We start from the raw sequence: 13,442 nt of genomic DNA, 5'->3' as shown, positions 1-13,442 counted from the left end.
TTGTTTGGAGGTATTTGTTGGGGCTATGGACTGGGGGCGTCCTTTAGTAGGTAGTATTGTTAACCTAAAAAATACCTCCGCTTCCAGCTCATGGCATTAGTGGTTTATGTAGGTGTTTAGTGTTTGTATAAGTCTGAAGATGGTGCTGTATTCTTCGCTAAGCTTATATGAAGGGCTTTGTCAGTGTGAGGGCCGGCGATGTATCATATAGGCGGCAGTGTAAGCCTTGTCTTCTCGTTTACCAGGTTTACACACAAACGAAATCTGGTATTCGACGCAGGTAGACAGTGTCATATTCTCTGATTAACAATATACATCTTTTTAAATATGATTCTAAGTAGTTGATGGAGATTTTCGACCAGTGAATATTCGAGACACAAATACCTAGAACATAAGAACATAAGAACGTAAGTAGTCTGCAAGAGGAAAGAAGATCTATTTCAACAGAACCGATGGAGTTAAAATATCCTCGGTGTCAGTATAGGAAAATGCGTTATAGCTCACTAGAGACGTGATTCTTTATTATGCATTTGGGGATGAGGAGGGAGAGAGTACGGAAGACTGGCGTGGCAAAGTACCTGCCGGACAAGAGGGAAGGTGCGAGGGATGACACGAGGGAGCAAAGAAGATGAGCGTAACAGATTGACTGGCGGACAAGAGGGAAGGGGCGAGGGATGACACGAGGGAGGAAAGAAGATGAGCGTAACAAACTGACTGCCGGACAGGAGGGAAGGGGCGAGTGATGACACGAGGGAGGAAAGAAGATGAGCGTAACAGATTGACTGGCGGGCAGGAGGGAAGGGGCGAGGGATGACACGAGGGAGCAAAGAAGATGAGCGTAACAAATTGACTGGCGGACAGGAGGGAAGGGGCGAGGGATGACACGAGGGAGCAAAGAAGATGAGCGTAACAAATTGATTGGCGGGCAGGAGGGAAGGGGCGAGGGATGACACCGGTAGAGGCTGAAGCTAGAATAATGATGCTCCCTCCCTGCGGCGTAATCCCCTCTACACCAGGTTAAAGGTTCATTTGACTCGCCACACATACTGGGTTCCCTTCTTCAGCCTCAGCCGCACGACACACCCATCACATCAAGCCACACCACAGCATACCGCACCCAGCCCAGCCTCACCATATACCACACGTCACACCCAGCCACACTAGCTAGCCTCTCAAAAGCAGTTCATGTGACTTGCTATCGTCTTCTTTACCTTATTGTCGTACTCCGCTTTGTCGGATTTCCCCCTCACCTGAGTCTTCACGGGTCATCGTCACCGCCCTTGCCTTTGTTTTCAGTTATGTCAGAAGTTCATATGACTCGCTATCGTCTTTCCTACAGCGGTGTCGTCCTCGCCCTCGCCCTCGTCCTCTCAAAAGAAGTTCACATGGCTCACTATCGTCTTAACTCTGCCTCGTCCTCGTCCTCAATTCCTCACGCTCACTTAAAACCACCGATGCCAGGTTATCGTACTCAGAGCACAGCATAGCATAGCATTTGCTCTTATGTTCTTATGTTCTTATAGTATTTACCGGTTTCTGACGCCTAACTATTGCCAAGAGACATCAGGATCTAACTCTTTTAACGATAACTGTAAATGAGTTTCGTTATTGGGGCCCAGAAGACAGTTTGGGGGTAGGAAGTCGGGAAATATAAGCGGCTGAGTACGACAATCTTTCCTTAGAACCCACCCTCACCTTAATCCTCTGACCCTGACGAAAAGGTAATGTATATAATTGGGGATATACGCCATAGCTAAGCGCATTGGCCTTGGAGCCTTGACCTGTTTTGTTTTTCCTACACCTAATTGTCGCACCTGCCCGTCATATCACCTCGACCACTCTACCCGATGTCCCTCTCGCATAGTGTAAGGGAGGACGATGTTTTCTTGTGTGCTTGATAATACTGATAATAGTTTAAGGGACGCAACCTGTTCCCTAAAAGAAACTAACATAAATAATAGGGATGAATCTTGAGGTATTTAGTCTGGGAGCGTGAGTTAGTGGATAAGACGGGTATGTTTGATGATGATGATGATAATAACAATAATAGCTTAGGGGACGGAGCCTGTTCCAAAAATAAAGTAGTCTTAGGAATAAAGGTTGAGGAATATTTAGTATCAAGATTGTGGGTCAGAGGATGATACGGGTTACTTAACTTAAAAGGCTATATAAGTGTGCGTACCCCTGAGAATAACATAGTAATAGTTTAAAGAGACGGAGGGTGTTCTATATATATATAAAAAGAAATAGCATAAATAATAGGGATGAATCTTGAGGTATTTAGTCTTAAGAGTGTGAGTCAGAGGATGATACGGGTGGCTTAGAAGGCTATATATAGGTGTGTGTACCCCTGGGAATAACATAGAAATAGTTTAAGGGACACAGCCTGTTCCATAAAACAAACTACGTAGCATAAATAATAGGGATGAATCTTGAGGTATTTAGTATTAAGAGTGTGAGTCAGAGGATGATACGGGTGGCTTAGAAGGCTGTATATGTGTGCGTACCCCTGAGAATAACATAGTAATAGTTTAAGGGATGGAGGGTGTTCTGTGTAAAAAAGAAATAGCATAGATAATAGAGATGAAGCTTGATGTATTTAGTGTCCAAAGTGTGAGTCAGAGGATGATACGGGTGGCTTAGAAGGCTATATATGTGTGCGTACCCCTGAGAATAACATAGTAATAGTTTAAGGGATGGAGGGTGTTCTGTGTAAAAAAGAAATAGCATAGATAATAGAGATGAAGCTTGAGGTATTTAGTCTCCAAAGTGTGAGTCAGAGGATGATACGGGTGGCTTAAAAGGCTATATAAGTGAGCGTAGTGCCTCAGGGAATAAGTTTAAAGGTGAAAAAGGAAAGTGTCATTGAAATTGTGTCATTAGTCAGAAAGGAGGAGTTGATTTAACGAGGCCACTTAAACAAAACAGTTCCGGTGTACGTGTTTTGTGATTTTTTATTTTTGTGAGAGAGAGAGAGAGAGAGAGAGAGAGAGAGAGAGAGAGAGAGAGAGAGTCAGGCAGGCAGGCAGACAGTTGAATACCCTGACCTAGTTGACGCTCCCGCCCATCCCTCTCCCTTTCCGACCCTCTCCTTGGTTATCCTCCGCTGCCCGTTCCCACCTATCCCACCTATCCCAACCATTCCCTTCCCTTCCCCTCCCCTCCGAGCACCTTCCCTTTCTAATCACCCATCCCTCCCGTTCCCTCTCCCTTCCTATCCTCCCCTAACCATCCCTCCCTTCCTATCCTTTCCTTCTAAGCACCCATCCCTTGCCTTGCCCTTCCCTACCCATCCTCCCCTCTCTATCCCCTCTTCCCTCTGTCCCTTCCTTCCCATCCTCCCCTTCCCTTGCCCTCCCTACCTATTCCTCTTTTCTGACCACCTTTCCCTCCCCCTGCCCCTCCCTGCCTATCCTACCCTTCCCTCGCGCCCACCCTTCTTTCCCATCCTCCTCTCTAAACGCCTCCTTTGGTCAGCCCCTTCCCAGCCCCCATCAAGCCCCCCGTGACCTCAGCCAAACTGGTCTCGCCGCTAACTCCCCCCTCATTCCCCCATTCCCCCAACATCTCCATTTCCCTGTGTCTCCCCTGTTTTCCCGCTTTCCTTCTCTGTGTGTTTACGGGGGAGTTTTTCTCGTTTTTTTACCTTCCTTGACATGCCTGTGGTGGTGGTGGTGGTGGTGGGTGGAGGGGGAAGGTATACCATAGACCATTTATAGGATCTTTGAGGTATACTACAAGATCGGTATTCAGCAACTTCCATAGGCCGAGAAGTAGATCAGTCGAGTTTTAATGAGTGTTGTTTTTAGGGGTTCACGGTACAGAAGAAGGATCCATGAGTGTTTTTTTAGGTTCACGGTACAGAAGAAGGATCCATGGGTGTTTTTTTAGGTTCACGGTACAGAAGAAGGGTCAACTTACTAGAAGGATCATAAAACTATCCATGAAAATGCTCAAAACTCCTACGAAAGCCGTGTCAAATGTGTGTAGGCTAATTTAGGGTTTCATAAGACTCTCTCTCTCTCTCTCTCTCTCTCTCTCTCTCTCTCTCTCTCTCAAGTTTCGCTACGACTTCTTTTTATCTTTTTTTGCGCGTCGAATAATTATCAAGTTCATTAATTAAGTCGAGAGAAACAGAAGAACTAGTCGCTGACCTTGAAGACCGCGACCCCAGTGGAAGTCGTTTACATAGACCGCGTAAAGAAAAGGGCAGAGAGAAGGCTGGGCACGTGAAGTTCTTGTGGATAGAGCGCGTAGGGAGAGAAGGCAGAGAAGGGTAGGGTAGGGTACGTTATGTCTGGCGGGAGGAACAAGGCAAGGGGAAGTAAGAGGGGTAGGGAGAGTGTGGAAAAGAAGCAAGAAAAGAGAAAAAGGAGAGAGAGAAAGAATGAAAGACTGAGAGAGTAAGAATGAAAGACTGAATGAATGGAAGAAAGAAAGAAAGAGTGATTGGATGGAAGGAAGAATAGAGAAAGAAAGGAGGAGGAAAATAATGAAAGAAAGAAGGAAAACTGCTGAATGCGAGATAACGAATGAGGAAATTAGGAGAACATGAAGAGAATGAAGAGAAAGGGAATACCAATGAAAAAAAGAGAGTAGAGGAAATAAATAACGTATGGAGAAGAAGAGAAATTGGTGAATGAGAGAAAATGGATGCAGAAAATGAGACTACGAGTTATGGATGGAAAAAAAAGTGATAATGGATATATGAGAAGAGAGGAGAAGAGAGAGAAAAGAGAAGATAGAAGAGAAAGGAGTGACAGAAAGCATGTTAAGAATTATACGAAAAACGGATGGAAAAGTTTTTGTGTGTTAACGAAGGACAAAGTGTGTGTGTGTGTGTGTGTGTGCGTGTGTGTGTGTTTAGGGAATCCCAGAATGCCTTAGCAACAGTGTGAACAACTCTTTGAAGGGAGTGAATGCGTATCGTGACTTTGTAAGAGAGAGAGAGAGAGAGAGAGAGAGAGAGAGAGAGAGAGAGAGAGAGAGAGAGAGAGAGAGAGAGAGAGAGAGAGAGAGAGAGATGCAACGCTCGGTGTGAATATTAGGAAGGTGGAGACGGAAAAGTTTTGAAGAAAGTATAAATATGAGATGGCAAGATTAATTAAGCAAAGCAAGAAAATAAATAGAATGTATATGGAAAGAATAGAAGAAAGAACGGGTGGTAACACACACACACACACACACACACACACACACACACACACACACACACGTTTCACACCACAAGACATGCCACTCAGTAGGAGGAGGAAGAGGAGGAGGAGGAGGAGGACGAGGAGGAGAAAAAATAGAAGAAAAAGAAAAAGGAAAAGAGGAAGAGGAGGAAGAAGAAGACATAGAAGAAAAAGAGGCGAAGTAATATGGAAAAAGAAGAAGAGGAAGAAAAAGAAGTAGAAGAAGAATTGAAGGAGAAAAAAAGAAGAAGCAGAAGAAAAAAAGAAGAGGAAGGGAAGGAAGATGAAGAAGGGAAGCAGAAGTAGAAGAAAAAGAAGAGGAATAAAAATGAAAGAAGGAAAAGTAAAATGGATGAGTAGAAATTGCACAAGTTCATCCACCTTGCATCCTGTTATTTCGTCTCGCCTCATCCACCGTAACCTACAACTACCTGTGTTTTGAGTGTGTTGCTCGATACATCTTTTATCCTCCTCCGTGCGCAAGTTTATAAAAGTACTCCCTGCTATCCTACCTGTGTTTTGAGTGTGTTGCCCGATACATCTTTTATCCTCCTCCGTGCGCAAGTTTATAAGAGTGCTACCTGCTATCCTACCTGTGTTTTGAGTGTGTTGGCCGATACATCTTTTATCCTCCTCCGGGCGCAAGTTTATAAGAGTTTCACCTTCACGTAGGCCATCAGATGTTACTGGGACTGGGTCTATGAATCCTTTGTTGTAAGAGGATATTTATTCATGTGGACTATATATATTTTTTCTTTTTTATATGATGTTAAGTTTCCTTCTTTTTCCTATAGTATTCTTTTCTTTCGCGTTGTTTCCTCCCCTCTCTGAAAACGCCTCTTATTCATGTTTAAATTGTTTGCTAAGTTTATTTTTCTTCTAGTCTTGCTTTTCACATACATCAAATATTTCCCCTTCTCCTTTTCTCCGTTTTGCTCTCTCTCTCTATCTCTTCTCTTATCTTTCTCTCTCCCTCTCCTTCCTTTACTCATTCCTTCTTCCGTTTCTTCTCCTTTTCTTTCTCCCTATCTTTTGTTTTCATTTTTCCTTTGTTTCCTTTCTCCTTTCCTTCCTACTTTTTTTTCTTTCCTCTTTCTTATTTTTCCTTTCCTTCTCATTATTCTCCCATCCCTTCTCCCTTCTCTCAATGTTTTCCTATTCTCCCTTACGTCCTCCATAATCTCCTCTCTCTCTCTTTCACCCTCTGTACCTTCAGCATTCCACTGACTTGCCTATATCCTTCTTTTGTACGCAGAGCACACATACCTCTCACCTGACCTCTCCCTCCCCCTCCCCCTCCCCCCCTCACACATGTCTTGTCTAGCCTAGGTATAATTTTTCCTAGTATCTGAAGTTGTTTTCGTGTGTGTGTGTGTGTGGGTGTGTGTGTGTGGCGGGGTTGTAGGTCATTTCTGTTGTTCATTGATGATCTTTCCAAAACGAACTGTCCTATCCATTCCTACGCCGATGATTCCACTCTGCATTATTCAACTTCTTTTTAATAGCCCCCCAACCTTTCAGGAACAACGACTCAGGCTGGAGACTGCCTCAGACGCTTAGCCCTTACTATTACTATTATTGGGGCAAGGGTGTAGAAACCCTCCAAAAACAAAGTTCTCCAAACCACACACGACACACACCACACAACAAACCTCTCAAACTTCCCCCTCCTATTCCCATCACCTTCACCCACACCTCACCTTCCTAAACATCATCCTCTATCCTCAATCTCAACTGAAACTCAAAATCTCATCTCTTCTCATCTCTTCATCTCTCTACTTCCTTCTGGCTTCCTGCTGGGGCGTTCTCCCGCAGTCCTTCTCCCTGCACAGTTGCCCTGTCCATACAGGAATTGGAGTATGCATCCTGTGTGCTCTTATGGGAGGCATCTCTCATCCTCAGGGCTCTTCTAGGCAGCTCGAGTGGGCAAGGCTCAGCTCTCCATCTCTCCTCCCTTCCCTTCAGATCTCTCTCTCGCCTCTTCTAAACCTCTTCAATCTTGCCTCTCTATCTCTTTTCTCTCTGCTTCTATCTTCTTGCTTTCTGCACTTGCTGACTGCCCTCCCCCCTCTTGCTGCCCCCCGACTCTGCCCTCTCTCGCCCATATGCTGCACACCCTCACTAACATAGTTACCTACCCTTCTTCTCAAACTCCTAACCAGCTTCAGTAAACTCTGGAACCTTCTTCCTGCATCTTATTTCCTCACCTGACTCTTTCACTCCTGCCAACGACTTGATATCCTTCAGAAACTTCAATCGAACACCATCTCCTTTTCTCTTTGGATCTTTTTTTTCAGGCTTTTTTTTTTGATTTTTTTTATTTGTTTTTACTTTTTTTTTTTTATTAATGTTGCTTTTTTAAAAAAAAAATCTTTGCCAAAATGGACGGGATGTGGTTAGGCTTCCCCATGAGACGTGATCCTCTCCACACTGCATCTTCCCCTCCATTCCTTCCATTTTTACTTCATTTTCTTTGTTGCATCTCTTCTTCCTCCATCCTCCTCTTCCCCTCTCACTCCCTTCCTTCTATTGTACCTCCTCCATCTTTTCTCTTCTTCTGCTTCCTTCCTCTCAGCTCCCTTCTTTCTTCCATCCTTCTCTTCCTCTCTCATTCTTTTCCTTTTATCATCTCCCTCCCATCTTTTTTTTCCCCTTCTGCTTCCTGTCCCTCCTGTTCTTATGCCTCAGTTTTCCATGTGTTATCTATCCTCCCTCAATCCCTCTTTTCCCTTCTCATTTCCTTCCATGCATCATCTCTTCCGCCCTTCCCTCTTCATCCCTGCCTTACATAACCTTACGTAATCATTCTCTATTCTTTCCTCGCTTCCTATCCCCGTCTTCCTTTCCATACAATTATCTCTCGTTCTTTTCTCTCCTTCTGCTACTCTTTGCACGCCCCTTCTTCCTCCTTTCCCTCTTAAGCCCTGCCTTACATAACCTTACGTAATCATTCTCTATTCTTTCCTCGCTTCCTATCCGCGTCTTCCCTTCCATATGATTATCTCTTTCGTTCTTTTCTCTCCTTCTGCTACTCTTTGTACGCCCCTTCTTCCGTCCTTCCTTCCTCTTAACGATTATTTCATCACATAACTTCTTCACAATTATCCTCTATTTGTTCCTCGCTTCCTATCCTCTATCCTCTAGTTCCCTTCTTTGCCTAATCCCTCTTCACGTCATCTATCCGTCCCTCTTCTCCTTCATCCCTTCATCTGTGTTTCCCTCTTCTTTGTCCTATTCTTTACTCGTTCTTTTCTGTTCCCCCTTTGTCAGGTACCCTCACGAGCTGCCTCCTTCCTCTTCACCTCTGTCCGTTCCTCCCATTCCCTGCCTCTCCCTGGTGGTTCCTTTTGCCTCTTGAGCCACCGAGGGGAAGGGGAAGAAGGGAAGTGACTGCTGGTTAGAGTTGCTGAGCCCTGGCAACAAAGCGGAACGACTAAAGTGTAATTTCCTGGGTTTTTCTATCTCTCCTTTTTCCTCCTTCTCCTCCTCCTATACCTCGTCCTCCTCCCTATCCTCCTCCTCGTCCTCGTCCTCCTCGTCCTCCTCTTTCCCCTCTCATCCTCATCCTTTGTGGTCTATCATTTGTTATCATTAGTTGCGTGGAAATTCCGTGTCTTTATAATCTCCTCTTCCCCCTATACCTCGTCCTCCTTCTCCTTCTCCTCCTTCTCTTTTCCCTCCTCATCTTCTTCCTTTGTGGTCTATCATTTGTTATCATTAGTTGCGTGGGAATTCCATGTTTTGATAATCTCCTCTTCCCCTATACCTCGTCCTCCTTCTCCTTCTCCTCTTCCTCCTCCTCTTCTTCCTCTGTGGTCTATTATTTGTTTTTATTTGTTGTGTTGGGAAGTTCCGAGTCTTTACAGTAGTCAGCGTTGTGTTCAAGGTCTGAGGGGTTTCTCTCTGGCAGCCAACTTCGCATCTTGCCTCAGCTCCCATGACGCCATCGAGCAGAGATTCGCAGGGAACAATAGTATGACAGCGAGGAGGGGAGGGGGTAACACAAGGAGAGCAATTATTATACCAGAGAAAGCAAACTACCAGGGAGAGCAGAAAGAGAGGAAGGAGAAAGAGAGAGGTCAGAAAGAGAGGATGTACAGGGAGAGTGGAAAGAGAGGAAAGCCAAGAGAGAAACACAGAGGGAACATAAAGCAGAAATGAAGAGAGAGAGAGAGAGAGAGAGAGAGAGAGAGAGAGAGAGAGAGAGAGAGAGAGAGAGAGAGAGAGAGAGAGAGAGAGAGAGAGAGAGAGAGAGAACACCGGGACAACAGAAAGAGAGGAAACACTGAGAAAGCATAGAGAACACACACACACACACACACACACACACACACACAGAGAGAGAGAGAGAGAGAGAGAGAGAGAGAGAGAGAGAGAGAGAGAGAGAGAGAGAGAGAGAGAGAGAGAGAGAGAGAGAGAGAGAGAGAGAGAGAGAGCAGGAAAGAGGATAAAGGAACTATTTGATATATGGGAACTGTACAACTAGGAGAAGAAAATAACGCAAAATGTAAACAGTTATGAAAAAGTAGTGTTGTTTTAAAAGGGAAGGAAACAGAAGGGTAGCAAGAGCAAATACAGAGAGAGAGACACAGAGAGAGAGAGAGAGAGAGAGAGAGAGAGAGAGAGAGAGAGAGAGAGAGAGAGAGAGAGAGAGAGAGAGAGAGAGAGAGAGAGAGAGAGAGCCTTCAATAACTTTTTTCGTAGTTAGATAGAATATATTGATCATAGTACTTATCGATATTTACCATTAACTCGAATATAGTAGTAATTCTGTGACTACAATTTGTTTTAACTTTACAAACTAACACACTGTAGTAAAAATAAAAATGTGGGTTGCTATTTTAGGGGAAGATCAAGTTAGCGGGAAACACGAAACGACAATGGGAAAGAATCGCTATTGCTGCGATGCGATGGTTACGTAAGGTTGATAAGCGTGGTTGTTTGGAAACCGTGAAAAAATAAAAAGGAAATTTCAATAAAAGATTATATACTAGGAACTGTATTACGACAATCTCATAACAACAGGGCTACCAATGGCACTTTGTATTGTATTTAAAGGTTGGTAAGCGTGCCTGCCTGGAAATCATAAGAGAAGAAAACGCGGAAATGTCAATAAAAGATGATATACTAGGAATTGTATTACGACAACCTCCTAATAACAGGGCTACCAATGGCGCTTTGTATTATATTTAAAGGTTGGTAAGCGTGCCTGCCTGTAAAAAGAGGAAATGTTAATAGTAGATGATATAATAAGAACTGTACGAAGACAACCTCATAATAACGGGGCTATCAATGTCACTTTGCATTATATATATCATTGGAATTGTTAGTTTTCGCAAGACATGATAATAGTTGGTATTCTTCAACGCCTCCACCGCTCACATGAACTATTTCCAGAGGCCGAAACGAAAGAGTCCAGTCGGGTACTAATGAGTGTTTTTAGGTTCATGGTTACAGAGGAAGGGTCACACTCCCACCGGGGCCATAAAACTACCCCTGGAAATTACCACAAACTCCTACGAAAGCCTTGTCGGATATGTGTGCTTGTGCGCCGAAATGGTCAATAAAAAATATATTGATAGTTTTTTTTTTTTTTTTTGTGTGTGTGTGTGCATGTCTTCCAGTCGAGTACTAATGAGTGTTTTTTTAGGTTCATGGTTACAGAGGAAGGGTCACACTACCACCGGGGCCATAAAACTACCCCTGGAAATTACCACAAACTACTGCAAAAGCCTTGTCAGATATGTGTGTCTAACAGTAGTAGTAGAGTAGTAGTAGTAGTAGTAGTAGTAGTAGGTAGTATGGTACAGAAAAGAGGAAGGGTCACACCACCACCAGGGACATAAAACTACCCCTGGAAATTACCACAAATTCCTACGAAAGCCTTGTCAGATATGTGTGTGCTTGGGCGCCGAAATGGTCAATAATACGGCCCAATAGTTTTTTTTTTTTTTTTTTTTTTTTTTTCGTGTGTGCATAAGTCTTGGTTGTGCATCGAGTGTGATTTCCTTTTAATGTTACGAGTATGAGTTTTTTTTCTTTTTCTTCGTCTCCTCGTCTCATTTCAAGGCCGCGAGTAGAGTAGCGATGCGGATGATTTATATATATATATATATATATATATATATATATATATATATATATATATATATATATAGAGAGAGAGAGAGAGAGAGAGAGAGAGAGAGAGAGAGAGAGAGAGAGAGAGAGAGAGAGAGAGAGAGAGAGAGAGAGAGAGAGAGAGAGAGAGAGAGAGAGAGAGAGAGAGAGAGAGAGAGAGAGAGAGAGAGAGAGAGAGAGAGAGAGAGAGAGAGAGAGAGAGAGAGACAAACAAAAATAACAACAAAAAGTGTCCTTGTCTAACAGTGATTCATCTCCACAAAATACACACACACACACACACACACACACACACACACCGCTCCGGTAGCTTACACCGCTCCGGTGCTCAATCCGCTCAATCGACTATAGAGCGCCCCGCTACAAGGTTGCTAGGCCAAACAGCGGCGGTTCGAGCCCCGCTCAGGCCGGATTCTTTCCGTTGACTAGGAGTGGTTACTGTCCCCCCTTGAGCAAGGGGGATGGGGTGTGTGGTGTGAGAGGTCCTGGCAGTACCCAGAGATCGACGAGAATGAGCATGCACTTGCTCGTGTCGGGAGAGTACCTGTTTGCGAAAACGAGTTCAACTCGTGATCAGGCCGTGGTGAATTACACACACACACACACATACACACACACACCAGTGAATACCAGATTAGTGAATTACACACACACACACACACACACACACACACACACACACACACACACATACATACCAGTGAATACCAGATCCGAGGACTTTATATCAAATTACTCCTCCTCCTCTTCCTTCTTACATACCCCCTTCACCACCCTCTCTTTTTCTCTTTCTTTTCCTTCATAATAATACGTGAAACTAAGTGAAGGAGGCTTTCGAGTCCTCTTCCGATCAATTTAATTTTGCTTTAATTGTACGTTAAAAAAAAAGTATTCATTCTTAGTCATTAGGCATTCAAGTCACTCATGTTAATCGGCCAGGGAGAGAACTACAATAGAGGAAGTAAAAAGTAAAGGAATAGAAGGGAAATATGAGGAAGAAGAGGAGGAATGTAGAGACTAGAAAAGAACATAATGGAAGAGGAAAAGAAGGAACAATGTAGAAGGACGATTAATTGTGAGAGGAATATAATGGAGGAGAAAAAGAAGGAAGAGACAGAGGAGAGATAAAATAAAGGAGGGAGAGGAGAAGAAATGAGGCAAAGATCCGATTAAGTGGGAGGAAAATACAATGGAGGAAGAGAAGAAGAAGAAGGAGGAGGAGGAGGAGGAGATAATCAGAGGCCATTATACTAGTCCACAAGAAAACAAAAGGGGAAGAAAATATAAATAGAACAAAAAACGAGAAATATCGAGATCCAGGTTAGGTGGAAAGATAATGGAATAGAGGAAGTGGACGGGAAGAAGAGGAGAGGTCAGCAGTTCGTGATGAAAGCACCTAACAGGATGTCACGCCATGGACTTATTCTTGAAGTAGGAAACCCCCGAGATGAGGGAAAGTCACCTGATTATAAGCTATCTGGTCTGGTGTACACCTGTTGGGGGAGAGAGAGAGAGAGAGAGAGAGAGAGAGAGAGAGAGAGAGAGAGAGAGAGAGAGAGAGAGAGAGAGAGAGAGAGAGAGAGAGAGAGAGAGAGAGAGAGAATAAAAGTAGTAGTAGTAGTAGTAGTAGTTATTTTCGATATATGTAATTAAACTTTATTTTGTTCATTTATTTATCTGTCTTCATTATTAGTGTTGTTGTTGTTGTTGTTGTTGTTGTTTAGAGACACCAACGAAGGTCGGCAGCAGAACGAAATAGAGAGTTTTCCTGATCCATCAATTTCGGAAAAAAAAAAAAAATACCCAGCCGGCTTCTACTGGTTATAAACACGTTCCTTGGGTTTGTTGTTCTCCTGTTTTGTCTCCGTGCCTTGGGGCTCAGGTGGCGGCGTTCGGGCAATACTCAATACTAGGAAAAGTTTCGGTGAAGGATTTCCAGAACTCCAGTCGGTACTCTTGAAAATGGTCCTTGGGTGCCCTTCTCTCTCTCTCTCTCCTCCTCCTCCTCTTCCATGGCTGCCCTGTCCCGTATAAGCTCAAGATAGTTCCCGCCTCTATTCCATATGGGTGATCGTGTTTTTAGGAATCCGGGATGCTTGATTTTCTGAGGACGAGTGGCCCGTTCAGTTTTTGTTCACTATTGCT

This window comes from Eriocheir sinensis, chromosome 48 (genome assembly GCF_024679095.1).
Source record: "Eriocheir sinensis breed Jianghai 21 chromosome 48, ASM2467909v1, whole genome shotgun sequence".
Taxonomy (NCBI): domain Eukaryota; kingdom Metazoa; phylum Arthropoda; class Malacostraca; order Decapoda; family Varunidae; genus Eriocheir; species Eriocheir sinensis.
This window is presented reverse-complemented; position numbering follows the sequence as displayed.